Genomic DNA, 16,487 nt, shown 5'->3' with positions numbered 1-16,487 from the left:
AAAAACAATGAGGCACAGAAGATGTAAGATCTGCTTGACCTTAGAAGAAATAGTTGTGGTTAGATAAAGCAGAAAATTTGTTGAAAGGAATTTTACCAAGTGGGATGAATAAAACTCAGATATTTTAACAAGCACCAGCATCAATGATAGGACCATCAATCTTTGGACAAGGTGAGGCAATTTAGTGTCTGACTGCTTTTACTCCACAGTTGGACTACTGTTTCCCATGTCTTAAAGAAGCTCGTAGGATTTTTGAGCAGGATTTTCCCTAACTTGGAAAAAAACTGTGGAAGAGAAACAAAACCCAGTGGAACAAAGCAACATTTACCAATATTATTCTAAATGAAATTTAGCCCTCTTCTCCTTTTCTATTGTTTTAGGAACATATTTATATTTATTTCATATTGACAAGTCATGTTGGCAGTTGAAGAAGCTTGGCCGCACTTGCTCTTTGTGTTGGTGTTACCAAGAGGTATAGAGGAGACAAAATTCTGCTCTGTAAACCAAAAAGTGGTGGGCGTCGAATATGCCTGTGTGATATAGGCATACCCATACCCATCAGTGGTCTTAGGCATTTACATACTGCTTAAATTCTCTGTTACTTTAAGGATTCGGTTTTAGGGGTTTCTGTTTGTTTTGGTTGTTTTGGTTAGGTTTGGCTTTTGTTTTTGTTTGCCTTTTATTTTTTTAATCTTTAAAGGGAGTCACAGCTTCCTAACAAAAGAGAAGATTAAATTGTTAATGTTTAAAAGTTGTTATGTGCTCTGCTCACCTCCCTGGAAATCTTAAGGGTTTGGCGAACAGGGAACGGATTAAGGGGAAGGTCTTAAAGGCATAAAGACACGCTTTGCGCGTCAGTTTTCCAAGATTATTGCAAAAATGAACTCTCCCTCCATTGGCTAACTTGAAACATTACAAGGTTGTTGAAAAGCCCTGACCGAAGCAATGATGTCAAACATCACTATAAACAAAAGCTGGATCTGTAGGGGTTTAGGAGTTGGGTTATTGTCAAGCAAGCTGAGGGCTAGCATAAGTTCAGACTCTCAAAATGGTGGCAAGTAATCCTGAATGACCTGTTCAAACACAGATTGCAGGGCGCCATTTGCAGAGTTTCTGATTCAGTCGGTCTGGGGTGGGGCCCAAGAATTAATAACAAATCTTCGAGTGACCCTTCCTTTCCTAAGGAGACCATTGAAAGAGGGGTTTGAATGCAATCAGGGCCACGGAAGGAAAATAAAGGTAGGAAGTGGCCACAATAGAAAGTAAGGGAGCCCGCAGGAGAGAAATAACACCCTCTCTGAAACATTCACGTGGGAAAGAAAGTAATGAGTGCTGCTCTAGCTCGACTAAAAGGATATCAGCCTCATTCATCCTGTTGGCTTCTTGAACTCCTAGATCTTTTAGGGTCCTTCTATACACTACCGAGATTCTAAGTACTCTCAAGACAAACTTGATTATTACTTCATTAAATTTGGTCTCTGTATTTTGATAGCAGACAACTGAAGTTCATGGAGAAAATGAGAAAATGGTAAGACTAAAATCACAGTGAAACATCTCAACAAGAGGGACTTTTTAAAAAATAGTTACACAGACTTAGGAATCTAAGGATGGGCACCACCTGCTCTTGGAAGCTCAGGAACAACTAATCAAAGTCCGAGACAATGAGTACCTCCTTGTAATGTGTGGCCAACGGCTCAGTCGCAAGGAAAAGGGAACCGACATTTATTGGAAGCCTAGTGTGTGCTGTGATCTCCTCCAGGTACCCTTGAATGTTTTTCTCATTTATCCTACAACCACGGTAAGGTGGTATTATTAAAACATTTTAGCGATGACTCTGAGACTCAGAAAGTTTACGAAACATGCCAGATGTCACATATTTAGTAAATGTGAGATCTGGGAACTGTGTCCTCTTTTCCTCTGATGAACATTTTGTTTTTTATTCTATCACTGCCTTTCCCTCAGCTGGAGAGTTGAGAATTCTGAGAGGTCTGCCTCTATAGTTTCGGGTCTACCTGCAACTAAATGACCAAACTCCCCTTTTTTTCTTACAAATAACACAGCCACTACCATCCTCGAAGACAGAAGATCCTAACAGAGAGACTGTATGTTTAGTTATGTCATGGAAATTACTGTGGAGAAAGTCCTGTGAAATGCAAAGGGCAGAAGTTTTAGGGCCGGCTAACCTCAGTGTACAGCAGCCTGGTTTCATTACTTGCTGTCACTCTGTTTTTCTGAGTGGCATACCCAGGGTGAGGCTAATCATATCTAATTTATATAGAATAATCAAACCAAGTGACACAGCTGAGAACCAGGTGACAGAGGCATCAATCCTGCCATCTTTCAGAGTTTACAGAAATACTGGTTTCTTTTGCTTTTCTCTGAGTGATATTATAAGCCCAAACACTCAGAAACTGTTTTTACCAGTCCTTCGCAGCTCTCTTGTTTTTCTCAGCAGTCCCTTATCTTAACTCTTTTACTTTTGTTTCCTGTTCTGCTGGTCTCTTCCGCTTTGCAGTGCTTCTAATCTTCCAGTGAGCAAAAATGCCTTTTGTCTCATTACCTCCTTAGAAAATACACACCAGCCGAGATTGTAACAATCTCTGGAGAAAAGATGCCATCTGAATGCAAAGTTTAAGCAGCCTGGAATTGCACATGCATACTCATATTCCACAATTTAGTTTTTATGTGTATATTTCTACAAAATTGGTTTTAATCTGTCCTGATCATAAAAGTAAATGTGCTAATTGTAGCATATACTAAAAATACAGACATTTATTTTTAAAAGTAAAAATCCTCCAAAATCCTGCAACCCAGGATAAAAGCCTGCGTTGTTAATATTCTCAAATATTTTCTTACAGATTTGTATTCACCCTGTATGTGTCTGTATGTGTGTGTGTTTATAATTGAGTTCCTGTGGTTTATTTCACTTGAAATTTTATCATATTCTTTCCCCTGGCCATTATGATTTAATAACATAGTTTTTAATGGCTGAGTAGTGTTTATCATATAGCTAGCCCTGCCTTCTAATCTGTTTGTTTATAATCCCCCCATGAAAGAAGCCACAATATAAATATCTATTTAAGTTACCATTGCTTGAAAAATAGGACTAATGGGAAAAGACATGGTAGAATGCATGTCCAATCTCATAATTGTTTACTTAGTAATTTGGAAAAAGTATAGAGTGTACAGCTATGGATTTGGCAACAGAATAATTAATTAAAATATCAAAAATTCAGTATCATTCAGTGACTCAGAAATAGTTTTGTAAATTCATGTTATATTTTGTTATTATGAAAATGTTCACTGACATACCATTTTTGTTATTCTTTGGAAGGCAATCAGCTTCTATTAATACCTGTTGAGGCAACTGAGAGTACAGATGACTTTTGTGTCTTTATATTTCTATGATATAAAAAGTATTTTTTCATAAAGGGAAATACCAGTTCCTAATCTTACACAAACTAATACAAATGATAGATGGATAGAGGTTTATATACTAACTGAAAGAAAATTTCAGATTTTAGATTGTAATTTTTTTATTATTTTATTATAGTCCAATTGCTCTATGGACTCTTTGTTCACACCTGCTATGTGAATCCAGGCAATTTTTCATTCAGCGACTCTCAGTTTTTTAATCTGCAAAGACAGTTGAACTAGATGATTTCTTAGGCCCATAATAGCCCTTATATGAATCTCTGTGTTCTGAAAGGTTAATATGATTTTTAATATCAAAGCATAATAAAATTATATTAGGTGTTTTGTTTTTGTGAATGGAAAAGAATATGCTTTAAAAGATTTGTCAGTTTTTTTCCAATCATATTGTTATATATTAGTTATATTAAAACTTTAGAAATTAAAAAAAAAACACATAAAGTATCATGGCTAACTATAGCCACTGATTATATAGAACTATATTGTGGGTGTTTCCACATTTCATTATGGTGATCATTAGTAAATATTTATTGAGTTCTAACAAAAAGCTCCAGAGAGAGTATAAATCCAACTGGCCAGTGACCAAAGTCTAATTAAATAGCTCTAATCTAATATATAGTCGATCAGGTATAAGCATAAAACATGCATTTAAAAAAAAAGACTTTAGTTAAAAAAGAATCCTATTATCAGAGCACTTTTAGCTTTAATAAAACAGCTATTTCAGTAAAGGAGAACAAACGGAAATATTCCTATATCTCGTAAGATACAGGGTTACATAGGAAAGTTTTCATTATCCCAGAATTTTAATTGTTTACAGTATTTGATAGTATAGAGTTTTGAGTTGGCTCAATAAATAGATTCTACACAAAGTTATTTTTGAGGAGTACTTTAAGAGTTGCAATCTTATGATACGAAGGCAGGCAGTAGAGTGGGTACTTGTTCGCAGTGCCTCTCTGGCTTCTTTTTGACTCTCACCAAAATCAATTAAAAAAATAAATGAATATGACACATCTTCTTGATCCATTCATCTGTTGATGGACATCTAGGTTCTGTGAAGTGTGTAAACCTGGTGATTCACAGACCTGTACCCCTGGGGATAAAAATATATGTTTATAAAAAATAAAAAATTAAAAAAAAATTTTAAAAAAAAGAATAAAAATCAATCAATTTTCATTTTCTTTGATTATATCTAAACTATGCCAATATATTTGACCAGAGCATAAGAGAGTCAAAGCTTTTGTTGGCATTCTGTAGAGGAATGCCTCCTGTGTTTCTTACCTTTGTCACATGGCCGCAGCAGGGACCCGGAGGCGTGGTCAGAGAAGTGACGGAGATTACAGGAGAATCATTTCAAGCATGACTGATCAGTTGCCTTCTACCCTTCACTCCTGTTTTAAAGATTGCTCAGACTTTTTAAAGAAATGTGTAGAAACATGTGTGAGGCGCAGCGTGCTTCTCTTATTTTGCTGATAAAGACTCTGGCATTAGCCAAACAGGCTTCTTGGAACAGTGACCATTTTTAATGGCAAGCAACCCTGTCCTCCAACAAAAACCACCCTTTCACATTTTTTTTTTTCTAAGCAGTTTGCTGATTTCCATGTAAGTGTTTACTTTTTTTTTTTTCATAAGAGCCTAAAATGCCTTACATTTTGGCAAAGGGAGCTAATTTTATCTTTTGGCTTCTAAATTATTTAAAATAAACAAAAACGTTGACTGCTTGAACTTTCATTTTCATGTCAATTGGTATTTCTGAACTTTTTATAGGAACTAATGTTTCTGGAGGTATAAAGAGGCCATTTATTTCACTAAATAAAAAAGCATGATCATTTACTAGTTCCAACTACCAAAATGTGTGGCAAAGAATCAAAACATGCATATATCCAACCTGCGAAATAGCTGTAGTTAAAATATAAGCTGTTTAACATTAATGTTAAGCAACCTCCCAAATGCCTTCTCTACAAGCCAGGGCCTTGTAGAAAGCCATAAAAGGGAAGGAATATAATTTTGTTTGCTGGCACTTACCGAAAAGCTAAAATAGAATAGTAACAGAAATCGTATTTGCCAGCTCTAGCCGAAGGAGTTGTGAAACATCATCTCAGAAGATTGTAAGTTACGGTAAACATGTTGTAGTTACTGTGTTATTAACTATGTTTTATAGGAGTTGAAGCTTTTGGCTGAAGATTATTTAGAGCAAAAAACAACAATTAAGTAGTATAGTAAGATCTAAATATGTTTTTCAAAATGTATTCCACACAGTGATATGGAACATTTTAAAATTTAGCTTTAAGTTGAAATATGGTAATTCAATTTTTACTCCCTGATGAGAGTAAGATTTTTTGCAATGATATTTCAAGTATATTATAGTTTTCAAATAGTATCTTTGGAATAATTTGCTTATTTTTCCAGTTGATGGACCAGAAGGGTAGTAAAATGTATGTTGCTGATTTCATAAATTCTGAAATTTTTAAAGTGATTTTAGCATATAGTAAGAAATGGCTTTATTCATAGAGTGAATTCTTCTTCTTTTTTAAAGCAGCTCATTGACTATGGATTTAGTAATGTAACCCTTTCGAATACACATACGTGTTTGTACATATTGCACGTATTTTGCAAAATTCATAAGCTTTGAACTACAGATTTATATATGGAATTGTGAGGCAGTTCTCTATGTAGGGAATGTTTGAATAAAATGCCACTTTCCTAGAACTCTAAAAAAAAAATTCATGCCATCTATGGGTTTTATTTCCTAATGTTGCAATAATGCATGCACTTCAGTTCACCTCAAAAAATGACTCCCAGTTTTGACCTACTAGATTATGTCATTACATTTCTGTGGGTTTTCCAGTGTAAATGTGAAAGATTTATAGAATATTTTTCATTCCTTTTCTAATTATAATGTTTTAATATGTAATAGCCAAGGGAACATAACAAGAATGTAAATCAATTTATATTCCATGGGTTTTGCTTTAATAAAAACAAAATGAAAATTTTCTGACTTTTTCTCTGAGATTGCTTGCTTATACAATCTAAAAAACAAATTTGTCTTAAAATTTAAATTCAAATATAAAACCTTTTGCCAAGATATGCATTTAGCACTTTTTTTTTCTCTCAGAGAACTTTGTTCCATGTAAGAACAATTTCTACTATTGAGGCTCTATGTCCCAAAATAGTTTTAAAGTGGGAAAAGTAGTTTTAAAGAATCTCTGTCTTAACTGGATTTACTAATGCCTCTCTTCTCTCCACTGCCCTCACTCACATACACTTCACCAGGCCTCTAGTCAATAAACTCACACACTGTTCCCTCCCTAGATCAAGTGCCTTGCAGATATCTTACGCGTTGCTCATGGACAAGGCAACAGAAATGTTATGCAAATGAGTTTCAGGGATCCATGTTAATAAAAGGTACAGATGCAATGCTATGAACCAGCTGGTTTCTTTGTCCTCAAATACTGAGTTATTACACGTTTGCGGAATGGCTTTAGGCAATCAGTGGATTTACACACAGCTTCGTGTTCTGCAGGGAAATACAGTTGTTTCAGAATCAGAACAGCAAAATTTGGCTCTTCAGAACCTAGAAGAGAAAATTTTGACCCTGCCTACTTCCTTATTTTAGTGGTTTGACTAACCAAAGGCAAACACCCTTTAACTATTTGGGGAAGTAGGTTCTTTTATGGGTTTGAGAACTTCTCTAGACTTCTTTTTTACAGGCTCTCCAGTCTAGGCTGTGATGTTTCCTGGTGTCTTCAAACACCTGAAAAGGCAAAACCTCTGTTTTCAGTTCTGTATTAGCTTCGACTCACACTAAGAATTCTCTCTCATTCTCACTTGCTCATGAACTTGTTTATTCCCTTTCCTTTCCACCCATGATATTCCTTCATTTATTGCTTTGAATTGCTACATTAAAAACCATCCATGTCCTGTATATTTCCCTCCTTACTCTTCACTGCATCTGTCAATGTATCAGATGCTTCTGATCCTTAAAAGATGAAAGTACAAGATACAAGTAGAAATTGAGGAGCTGTTTTAAATCTCAAACAAGAGAACTACTGGTGTTACACCTAGCTGGTATGAATCTATATACTCAAGTATTCAAGAAATTCCCTATTCTTTTATAATCTTAATATAAAAAATTCTGACTCTTCAGACCTTTTCCCATGGGAATGACACACTAATGCCTACCTTCCCTCTCCTCACCCTACCCTGGCCCTGGAGCAGAATTAGGGGACAGAATCCCAAATGAGATGCAAATGCAGGAACACATAGCACCTTTTCAAGAATTTGTTCCTCTTCTACGTAGGTCCAGTTAATTGTTGATCCTGCTTTGTTTTCTGTCTTCTCTTCTATATTTCAACAGAAGCCATAAAATTTAATTTCTATGTGAGTTCTCCCAAATTGTAAATGTGTACTTAAATTAGGCAGTTTAAGTGAAATACAGCTATGAGTCAATTTAGCCCAATGGCCATGATTTTACAGCTTTTATCCTGGACTTGACAAATATCCTAATGGCACTTGCTATCAGGATATGTCGCTTTCCTTATCTGCCTGAAGGGAAAGGGTCAGTCTAGCTACCTTGTTTCTTAGCTTTTCAGGACCAGGAGGCTCCATGGAGATGTTCACTTACATGGCCCCCACTCTAACATTTGGTGATTATGATTTATTACCTACCATTTTGTGTTTCTGGATTTTTCTGATCCTAAAGGGTATGTACATAGGCACAATAACAAATCCATTATATCAAATAATAGGCATTGCGTGAGTTCTTAATTTAATAAGTCTAAATGAAAGAGAGTTATACCGTGTTTTATAGTAATGACATTAGTTTTATTATCAAAGTCAGAAAAACAGAGCACTGCCTGAAGCTATTTCTAAATGCTCCCATAGCTTAACAGTTAGGCACAAATTTCAGTGGCTTCTGGGCTCAGATTGATCTATACCATGTACCAACATTTTGAAGGTGCTAACTCAGTGGTTTGTTTGGGGCAATAGGAACCTTATTTTCTCTGAGTTAGTGCCAGCGATGAGCAAGTCCTCTGGTTCTACAGGTGACAGTCAGTAAGGATTTAACCTATCCCGTGTGTTTCGGGACTAACCTACCAAATTAAAGTTGAGGCAGGGAATTCAGGAGAGGGAGGCACTGGCACAGTTTACCAATGCTGCTTAGATATGCTTCAGTGTTAATAGTAAATTGTTTTCTTAGATACAAATGTAAAATAAGAGGACAAAGTGCCAGCACAGTGCTTCTGAGATAGTAGGTGCTCAACAAAGTTTTCCTAAAAGGAAAGAAAATCCTTCTTATACCAAGAGTACCTGGACAAAGTGTTTGGCATATTGGTTTATTCTTTGTAGAGTTTTCATAGCACCACTACTGTAGGAAATAATTAGTCAACGAGAGACACTAGAGTCTGGGATCCCAAGGTATGATGGCTTCAGAAATCTAGGCAAGAGCTAATAGTGAGGCTTGAATCTGGACATGGAAGATGGAGGGATGGAAAGTAAGTTGCAGGAGACGATGCAGAGTAGAATGAGCAGGGTTTAGCAAGAGAGATAGAGAGCCAGATCGGAGCGGGCAGACTAGACAGGGATGTACACGTTTTAAAGACTGAGGTAGGAGGATAAAGTGTCCCTTAATTAAAATGTTAGTGAATGAAAGGTTAGTTTCAGAGGATCTATAATCTGTTCTCTTTCAGACAAATCACACCATGAAGTTTTACATCTGAGGAGTCTCTTTTGGCTATTACCATTGGGACAGAGTTTAACTTCTTCTACTAGGACTAAAAGGTCCTTTAATGTAAGATCTCAAACTGCCTTTCTAGTCTCTGTGCAGCACCCTGAAAGCCTGATGTTCTACAGCTACTGAAATGTACTTCCAAAGCAGGTGCCTCAGGCATGTTGCATCTGTCTGCAGCGCCCACCTGCCTCTGTTCCACCCAGCAAACACGAACCAGTCCCCGCACAAGGTGAAGGCGCCACACTAGTGAGGCTGCTCTCAGCACTCCCTGGTAGAGCTGATCATTCCCTTTGTTCTCTGTTACAGTAGCTCTTGGCTCTTAACTTCAGTAGTATGTTCCATCTCTAGTTTGTGGGTTTCCTAAAGAAAGGTACCATATAATACTTACCTCTGTTGCATGTACTGTGTGTAATAGCAGTATAAATAATTGTTAAGGAGATGATTTGGACATTTGAAAAAAAAAAAAAAGCGGTCTGTGGTATTAGAATAAACATTAAGAGTAGTTTAGGAAGAGACTCTGGATGTAAGGATTTGTGCAGTTCTCTGGGGGGGAAACTGCTCCAATGCACCAAGGAGGCCAAGTCTGGACTCCCAGTTGCTGGAGAGAGAGAGTGCCAGGGGAGGAAGAGAAAACAGAAGGAGCAGACTACCTTTTAAAGAAATCTGGTAGGAAGTAAGAGAAAGAAGATGGCTTCTTAAGCTGAATACAATAATGAGAAAAGTTTTTAAAAAATAAGTAAAAAAAATAATAATAATAATGAGAAAAGTTTATTTCATTCAGTGACAATTTGGGCCTGCCTTCAGTGTGGTGGGGGCGGAGAGGGATTGACTGAAAAAAGCAAGTGAAGGGAAATTAAAGGAGCTGGGAGACAGTGTTCTTGGGAGATGGGAAAAAGAATTGGGCTAAAAAATATAGGTGATGAAGTTTAACAAGGAAAATGGAGGAATCTCTCTTCCTCTATAACAAGAGCAGAAAGAAAAGGTCAGTGGGATGAGACCATTTGACATTATAGGAGACAAGTGGAAAGTTCATATTCAGTTGCCTAAATCCTCTCCATAAAAAGGTACAAGGATCTCCTGCTGACAGGAAGATCGTCAGAAGTAAGTTTTAGCTAGATAACAAGCAAGGACAATCAAGAGAAAAATCAGCCAGTAAAAACTCAAGAATATTACTGAAAAGGACTGAAAACCCAGCTGAGGTCAGGGAATAGAAATTCATGTCCCTGAAAGACACATCTCCATCTGATATCCTTGAACAATATGCAACGGAAGAGGAGTGAAGGAAGAGATTGTGGAATGTATCCAGGACTGGGGAATAGCACTAAGGAAAGGAAAGCAAACGTGGTTGACCATGGGTTCTTAAACTTAGTAAGGGGGCTAAGGAAATAGAGGCTTCTCACCCTAAAGAGAGTACAAAAGTATTAGAACCCAAGAGTCACGATGTGGACAAAGGAACAGATACCACAGAAGTGTGGTAGCTCCCGATGTAAGGAACAGGACATTGTGGACTGAAAGGCAGGTTTCAGAATCTGCGACCTTGAAGTGACACTTTTCTTTTTTTAGAGATTTTATTTATTTATTTGACAGACAGAGATCCCAAGTAGGCAGAGAGAGAGGAAGGGAAGCAGGCTCCCTGCTGAGCAGAGAGCCTGATGTGGGGCTCGATCCCAGGGTCCTAGGATCATGACCTGAGCTGGAGGCCCAGGCGCCCCTTGAAGTAATACTTTTGAGCAATGACCAGCGTGTCTCTGCTGGAGTTGAACAATTGGGCCAAGGAGTTGGAAGGGACACCAATGGGTGATCACAGTGGTAGAGAGTGAACCGAAGATAGACATAACTCCAACTGTTGAAGTTGTAGAAACGGAGTCTCCTCGAGAGCAGTAAATGGACACTGTAAGGAAAGTAGTAACAACGCAAAGGTTTCAAAAGAGAAGGGTTTGGTGAGCGATGGCTACAGAACCATGGAGCCAGAGTGAGACTGAGGAGCAGGAATAATATCTCATCCTCCTGGTTCTGCTTTGGGAGAGTAGGACAAGTAGAGATGTCCTTTTGAGGAAGAAAATGGTATCATGAAGGGAAACCAGTAAAAGCATAAAGAAAGAGGGAATGTCCTTAGGCAAGATTTATAACGTGAATGAATTTGCTCACAATAGACAAATGTTAAATATGCACCAAGAGAATATAACTAACACTAAAAGAAATAATTTCCCATTCAGAGGATAACATTTTAAGACAAAATGTTTAGAAAACACAGTATTTGTACCTAAATATACTACTGCTATTCATGGACTATTTTGAAATAGCTTCGCATCTCAGAAAGTATCCTATAACCAATAGGTCCTAGTCTAGGATTAATTTGATTATTGATTTATGCTGTAATTTATGTCAGAATTTTTGGATGCTTAAAATTGTCTAGATTTCCTCTACCATGCAATAAAAAAATGTTAACAGATAATAAAGTAATTCATGGCTGTTCAGTAAATTTAGCAGTTTACTAAATGTTACTGAGTATAAAATATATACTGGGTACTGTGCTAAGGACCGAAGATGCTGAGAGGGGTCATCAGACCCTCATCAGACCCCCTCATAACCTCTTTTTTAGGAATGCTGAGGTATTGACTATTTTTAATTTTGTGTAAGTATGCACATAATATTTTAATATAATCAGAAAATTTTGTGGCATTTAGAAATAGATTATTTTGAACTTTAACCTTATTTTTATTTTTTTTTAATTGAACTTTAACCTTATTCTTAATAGGTATATTTGAACGGTTCAAATATATAAAACAATATTAAAAGATTATAGCCCTATTTTAGAACATTAAAATATAGTAAAACTAGGTTTCTATGAATTCTTATACATAAAATCTTAAATCCAAACCACTTCATTTTGAATATATGTATTTATGCTCTGAGAAGACGTGGAAAATAAGCAGTTTGTGTCTGTCATATTTGTAATCATTGCTGCTTTAGAAATTAAACAAATATTCAGGAATTAGTCCCTTTGGAAAGAAAGCAGAGCATACTTCTGGTTTGTTTGTTTGTTTGTTTGTTTTTAAAGATTTACTTATTTATTTTAGAGAGACAGGGCGAGAGAGAGAGCATGAGCAGGATAGGAAGAGGGAGAGGAAGAGAGAGGTTCAAGCAGACTCTGAGCTGCGCACAGAGCCCAATGCAGGGCTCGACTTAATGACCCTGAGATCACAACATGGGCCCAAACCAAGAGCTGGACACTTAACTAACCATACCACCCAGGCATCGCAGAGCATACTTCAAATGTCTTACATGAAACTTCTATAAATTTTTCATGTATTTTAATTTAATATATTTAATGAATTTTTAGTTTCTGGGATATTTTAAGTTAAAAGAAAATGGGGACCCACCAAAGAAAAAAACAGTTTTGAAATGTAATCCTTTATTGTGCTGAATATGGAAAGCAATCTGTCATTTATACAATTGTCCTATTGCCTAAAAGTGGGAAAATTGTTTTGTGATTGAACAACCACCAAGCAGCTCATTAGCCATTATTGCCTTTCTGGGAAGTCACAGGTATGTGGCTGGCAAATCACAAAGAGCCCCAGAGAGGTGTAGGAGTAGTGGTGAGGGTCTGTGAAGACTGCTAAGGAAACTCTTTCTTTCTTCCTTCCTTCCTTCCTTCCTTTCTTTCTTTCTTTCTTTCTTTCTTTCTTTCTTTCTTTCTTTCTTTCTTCTTTCTTTTTAAAGATTTTATTTATTTATTTGACAGAGATCATAAGTATGCAGAGAGGCAGGTGGGGGGGGTTGGGGGGGGGAAGCAGGCTCCCTGCTGAGCAGAGAGCCTGAAGCAGGGCTCCATTCCAGGACCCAGAGATCATGACCTGAGCCGAAGGCAGAGGCTTTACCCCACTGAACCACCCAGGCGCCCCTAAGGAAGCTCTTTCATTATTCTGCTGTATGCTAGTTCTGCCAGCTGGGTCACTGGAAACAGAATCTACCATATTTACAAATTCTGTTGCATAAAGCCATATTTCTCTACATAGAGAAAATTGCTAAACAAAAATGCTAATTTTTCATTTTCTCTATGATTGTTTTACCAGCAAAGTTCCTCTAGTTCCAGGTATTCATTATTAAATTAGCATAACGACTCTATTCAAATCAGTTTTGCCTAGAACACTCTTGGTTTTAACTCTCGCCTATACTTTCCCCACCCACGTCCTTTGAAAACAACTTGAGGTAACATCCAGATTTATCCTCATTCAATAAAGTTCCTTTTTTTTTTTTTAAGTTGCTAACTGAATTCAAGGAAAATGAAAATTCTCTACCATTTTTACTAATTGAGTGTCTTTGAGCAAGTGGCTGAATCTCGGAGGGGGGTGCGTGCGGAGATTGAGATGCTCATTTCAAGCATTAAATGAGACCATGTTTGTACAGTCGATTCTCAACAAATGTTAGATTCCAATGAACCAATTTGCTGTTTGGCCAAAAGTAAATTGAGGCGATAAAAGTACAGGGAATTGAAGGATAGAAGAAAAAAAGCAAATACAGGTAGTTGTATGGTACCAGTCAAGCTCCTTTAGATGCCTTTTACTCAGAGAATTAGATAATCTCTTGCCAGGAACCTATATTTATTTAATAAATTATTATTTTATTGGAAGAATTTGGATAGCTTATGGGTACATTATAATCATAATAAGTTTGGAGTTTCATGTTCTATTGTTTTGGAAATTTTAAAAGCAAGTATCTTTCCTTGTCAAAAATCATACTTAATGTCGTATTTTTGCATGAAGCAGCAGAATTGCTCCTAGCAGCAGATGAGGGGAGAAGGGTGGTAAAGGTGCTTGAGTAAATACCTTACATTTCTATGCTTTCTAAAAGATTCCTCAAAGGGGAACTATGAAAGAGAACCGTTTTTACCCCCAGGTTTTGAGAGAATAGGGGGGAATAAACTTGGCTAGGAAAATAAGCGTGGTACTTCTGATGGTCCCGAAACATGGAAGGGAGGGAAGGAGAAAAGGAGACAAACTGTATCTCCCTTTGTCAGGATCTTCAGCCACAACTCTCACCCTGTATTTGCTCTCACCTCTGTCTTGTCCTGAAGCTTAGGACTCCTACTGACGTGACCATGTATAGATAGGTGCATGTGGGTTCTCATTTACATCTCTGGCTTTAAACTTGACTAAAACCTGTCCTATTCCATTCTCTTTTCCCCGAAGATACTCTGTGCTCACTTCCCTCTAAGACTCCTGTGCTATATCACCCATTGAAGCTTCCCCATCTCAACTCTGTGTGGAGAATTCGAATCACAAATCCTCCCCTCTCTACCTTCTCCACTATTGGGAACCCCTCATTTTTTCTTCAAAACTAGATGCTCACCAGAAATGTATCTTTAGGAAAGATTGTGGATGGCTATGGAAAATTCAGAGACATCCCTCAGCCTCAAGGTAGGAGTTAATTTAAATCATCTCAAGCATACTAGCTTGCTCTCTCTCTCTCTCTCTCTCTTTCCACCCCACTCTCCTAAAATATAATGTCTAGAAAAGTGATTTGTGATTCATCTCTTGCACTACGAAGGACATTTGTAGTCACAAGATAGAGGGTCTAATTAATTAAGTCTTTGTGCCGAAAACCTTGGGATGAGGAGGAGCTTATATTGACAAACCAGTCAAGGTCAAGTTCTTCAAAGGGCCTGTCAGGAGGCATCTTACAGTGGAGGTTGGTAACGAAGGCAGTTCATTTGTTCTTGCCCTTCTCTCAACTTTTCACTTCTTGGAAAGTTTCAAAGGAAAAAAAAAATCAACTTTCACTGTAATTCATGCCAGTGTCCTTCCTCATCTTGTGGGTAGGCAGTTTAGGTCTTTTGAATGTCCACCTCCTTTCTTCCCATAACTGCTTCTGTCCATTTACCTTTTTGCTGAATTCATGGCAGCTGTTCAGTCTCCCAGTGCTCTGACTCATTAAGTCTCCCACAGTGTTCGATGTGTTCATTATGTCTAGCAGATATCAACCCTGTTCCTTTTGCCTTACTTCCTTAGGCACAAAGTTCTCATCATTATTCAGTTTTCAAGAGCTTCATTGTAGTTATCTGTGTCTCTGTCTGTATCAATTAAGGATTTAGATTGCATATATTAAGGGAGGTTTAGAAAAAAAAAAATTTTTCCGTTTTCTTATGTAACAGGAAATCTGGACATAGTTACTAGTACTGACTGGTTCATTGACTCCAAAACATTAAGACCTAGGTGTCTCTGATCCTCTTGACATTTGTGATCACAAGATGTCTGCTCTAGCTTCAGTCACCAGGTCCAAATTCCAGGTGAGACAAAGGAGGCCATGTGGCCACATAACTGCCAAACCAGCTTGCCTCTCTAAAGAGATTTTCCCAAACTGCTCCCAGTAACTTCTCCTTGGGTTTCACTGGCCAACAATTACTCTAAAAGAGATTAGAGAATTTGATATTTTAGATCGGTTCATTGGCTTTCACCTCAAAATTTTATGTTTTGTTAGGAGGAAGGAAAGGAGAATGAGTATTTGATAAGCAACAAGGAACACGTACTACATTGTCCTTTCTATTCTGTTGGATCTAAACCTTGTTATAACAGAAAGAGCATAGGTTTTTGGATTAAGAACCCTGAATGTATTGGTTAATTTTATGTGTCCAAAAAATGTGACCTGGGGGCACAAGGGTGTCTTGGTTAAGTGTCTGATTCTTGATTTCGGCTCAGGCCGTGATCTCAGGGTCATGAGAGTGAGCCCCTCATTGGGCTCTGTGCTTAGTGTGGGACTTACTTCAGGTTCTCTCCCTCCTTTTCCTCTGTTCCCAAACCCTACTCATGTACCCTTTGTCAAAGAAAAGAAAAAATGTGGCCTTGGCTGGTATACTGAGTTTGAGTTTGGGGTCCCAGACTTTTGAGTGACTTTGGACAACCTACTTGGGACTCAAGATTAGTTGAAATAAATCAGGGATGTTAAGGCTGTACTCTAACAAGGTTGAATAGGTGTGTATGGTGGGTGGGGGTGGGGAATATTAGATTAGACCTTCTCATTTCTGTACACATGTTTCAACTTTACCATCACTTCTCTTCAGCTATATTTTTTAAATTGAGCTTTCCTGTTAAATTCCACTTAAAGAAATGGAGCTACTGATTCAAGTAACACATTAAGTGATCTTAAAGTTTCATCTCAGTTTTAACAATGAAATGTCATAAATAAATGGATTCATCTCAACACATGCTGGGACCATGGCTAAGGGAGCTGATTCTCAAAGTCAACAAACTCCCCAAAAGTATTCAATGCCCCAAATAACAGTGCCCTGAGAGAAGTCACAAACCTAAACTAGATGGGTATAGATACA

At 37.4% G+C, this 16,487-nt stretch overlaps 1 long non-coding RNA gene across 2 annotated transcripts in view; it reads right to left on the bottom strand.

Annotated features, from left to right (window-relative positions):
* The window catches only part of LOC131824974 (uncharacterized), a 38,049-nt gene extending 33,002 nt beyond the window's left edge, over positions 1-5,047 (bottom strand). The window contains exon 1 of one of the 2 annotated variants that reach the window (XR_009351069.1): positions 4,711-5,047. This is a non-coding gene — a long non-coding RNA (uncharacterized LOC131824974). The remainder of the gene's footprint in view (positions 1-4,710) is intronic. The other variant, XR_009351070.1, reaches the window with a different exon arrangement.
* Between the last annotated feature and the right edge of the window lie 11,440 nt (positions 5,048-16,487).

Source organism: Mustela lutreola, chromosome 2, assembly GCF_030435805.1.
Source record: "Mustela lutreola isolate mMusLut2 chromosome 2, mMusLut2.pri, whole genome shotgun sequence".
NCBI classification, from domain to species: domain Eukaryota; kingdom Metazoa; phylum Chordata; class Mammalia; order Carnivora; family Mustelidae; genus Mustela; species Mustela lutreola.
Note: the sequence above shows the minus strand (reverse complement) of the source record. Positions and strands in the feature narration are given on the sequence as shown.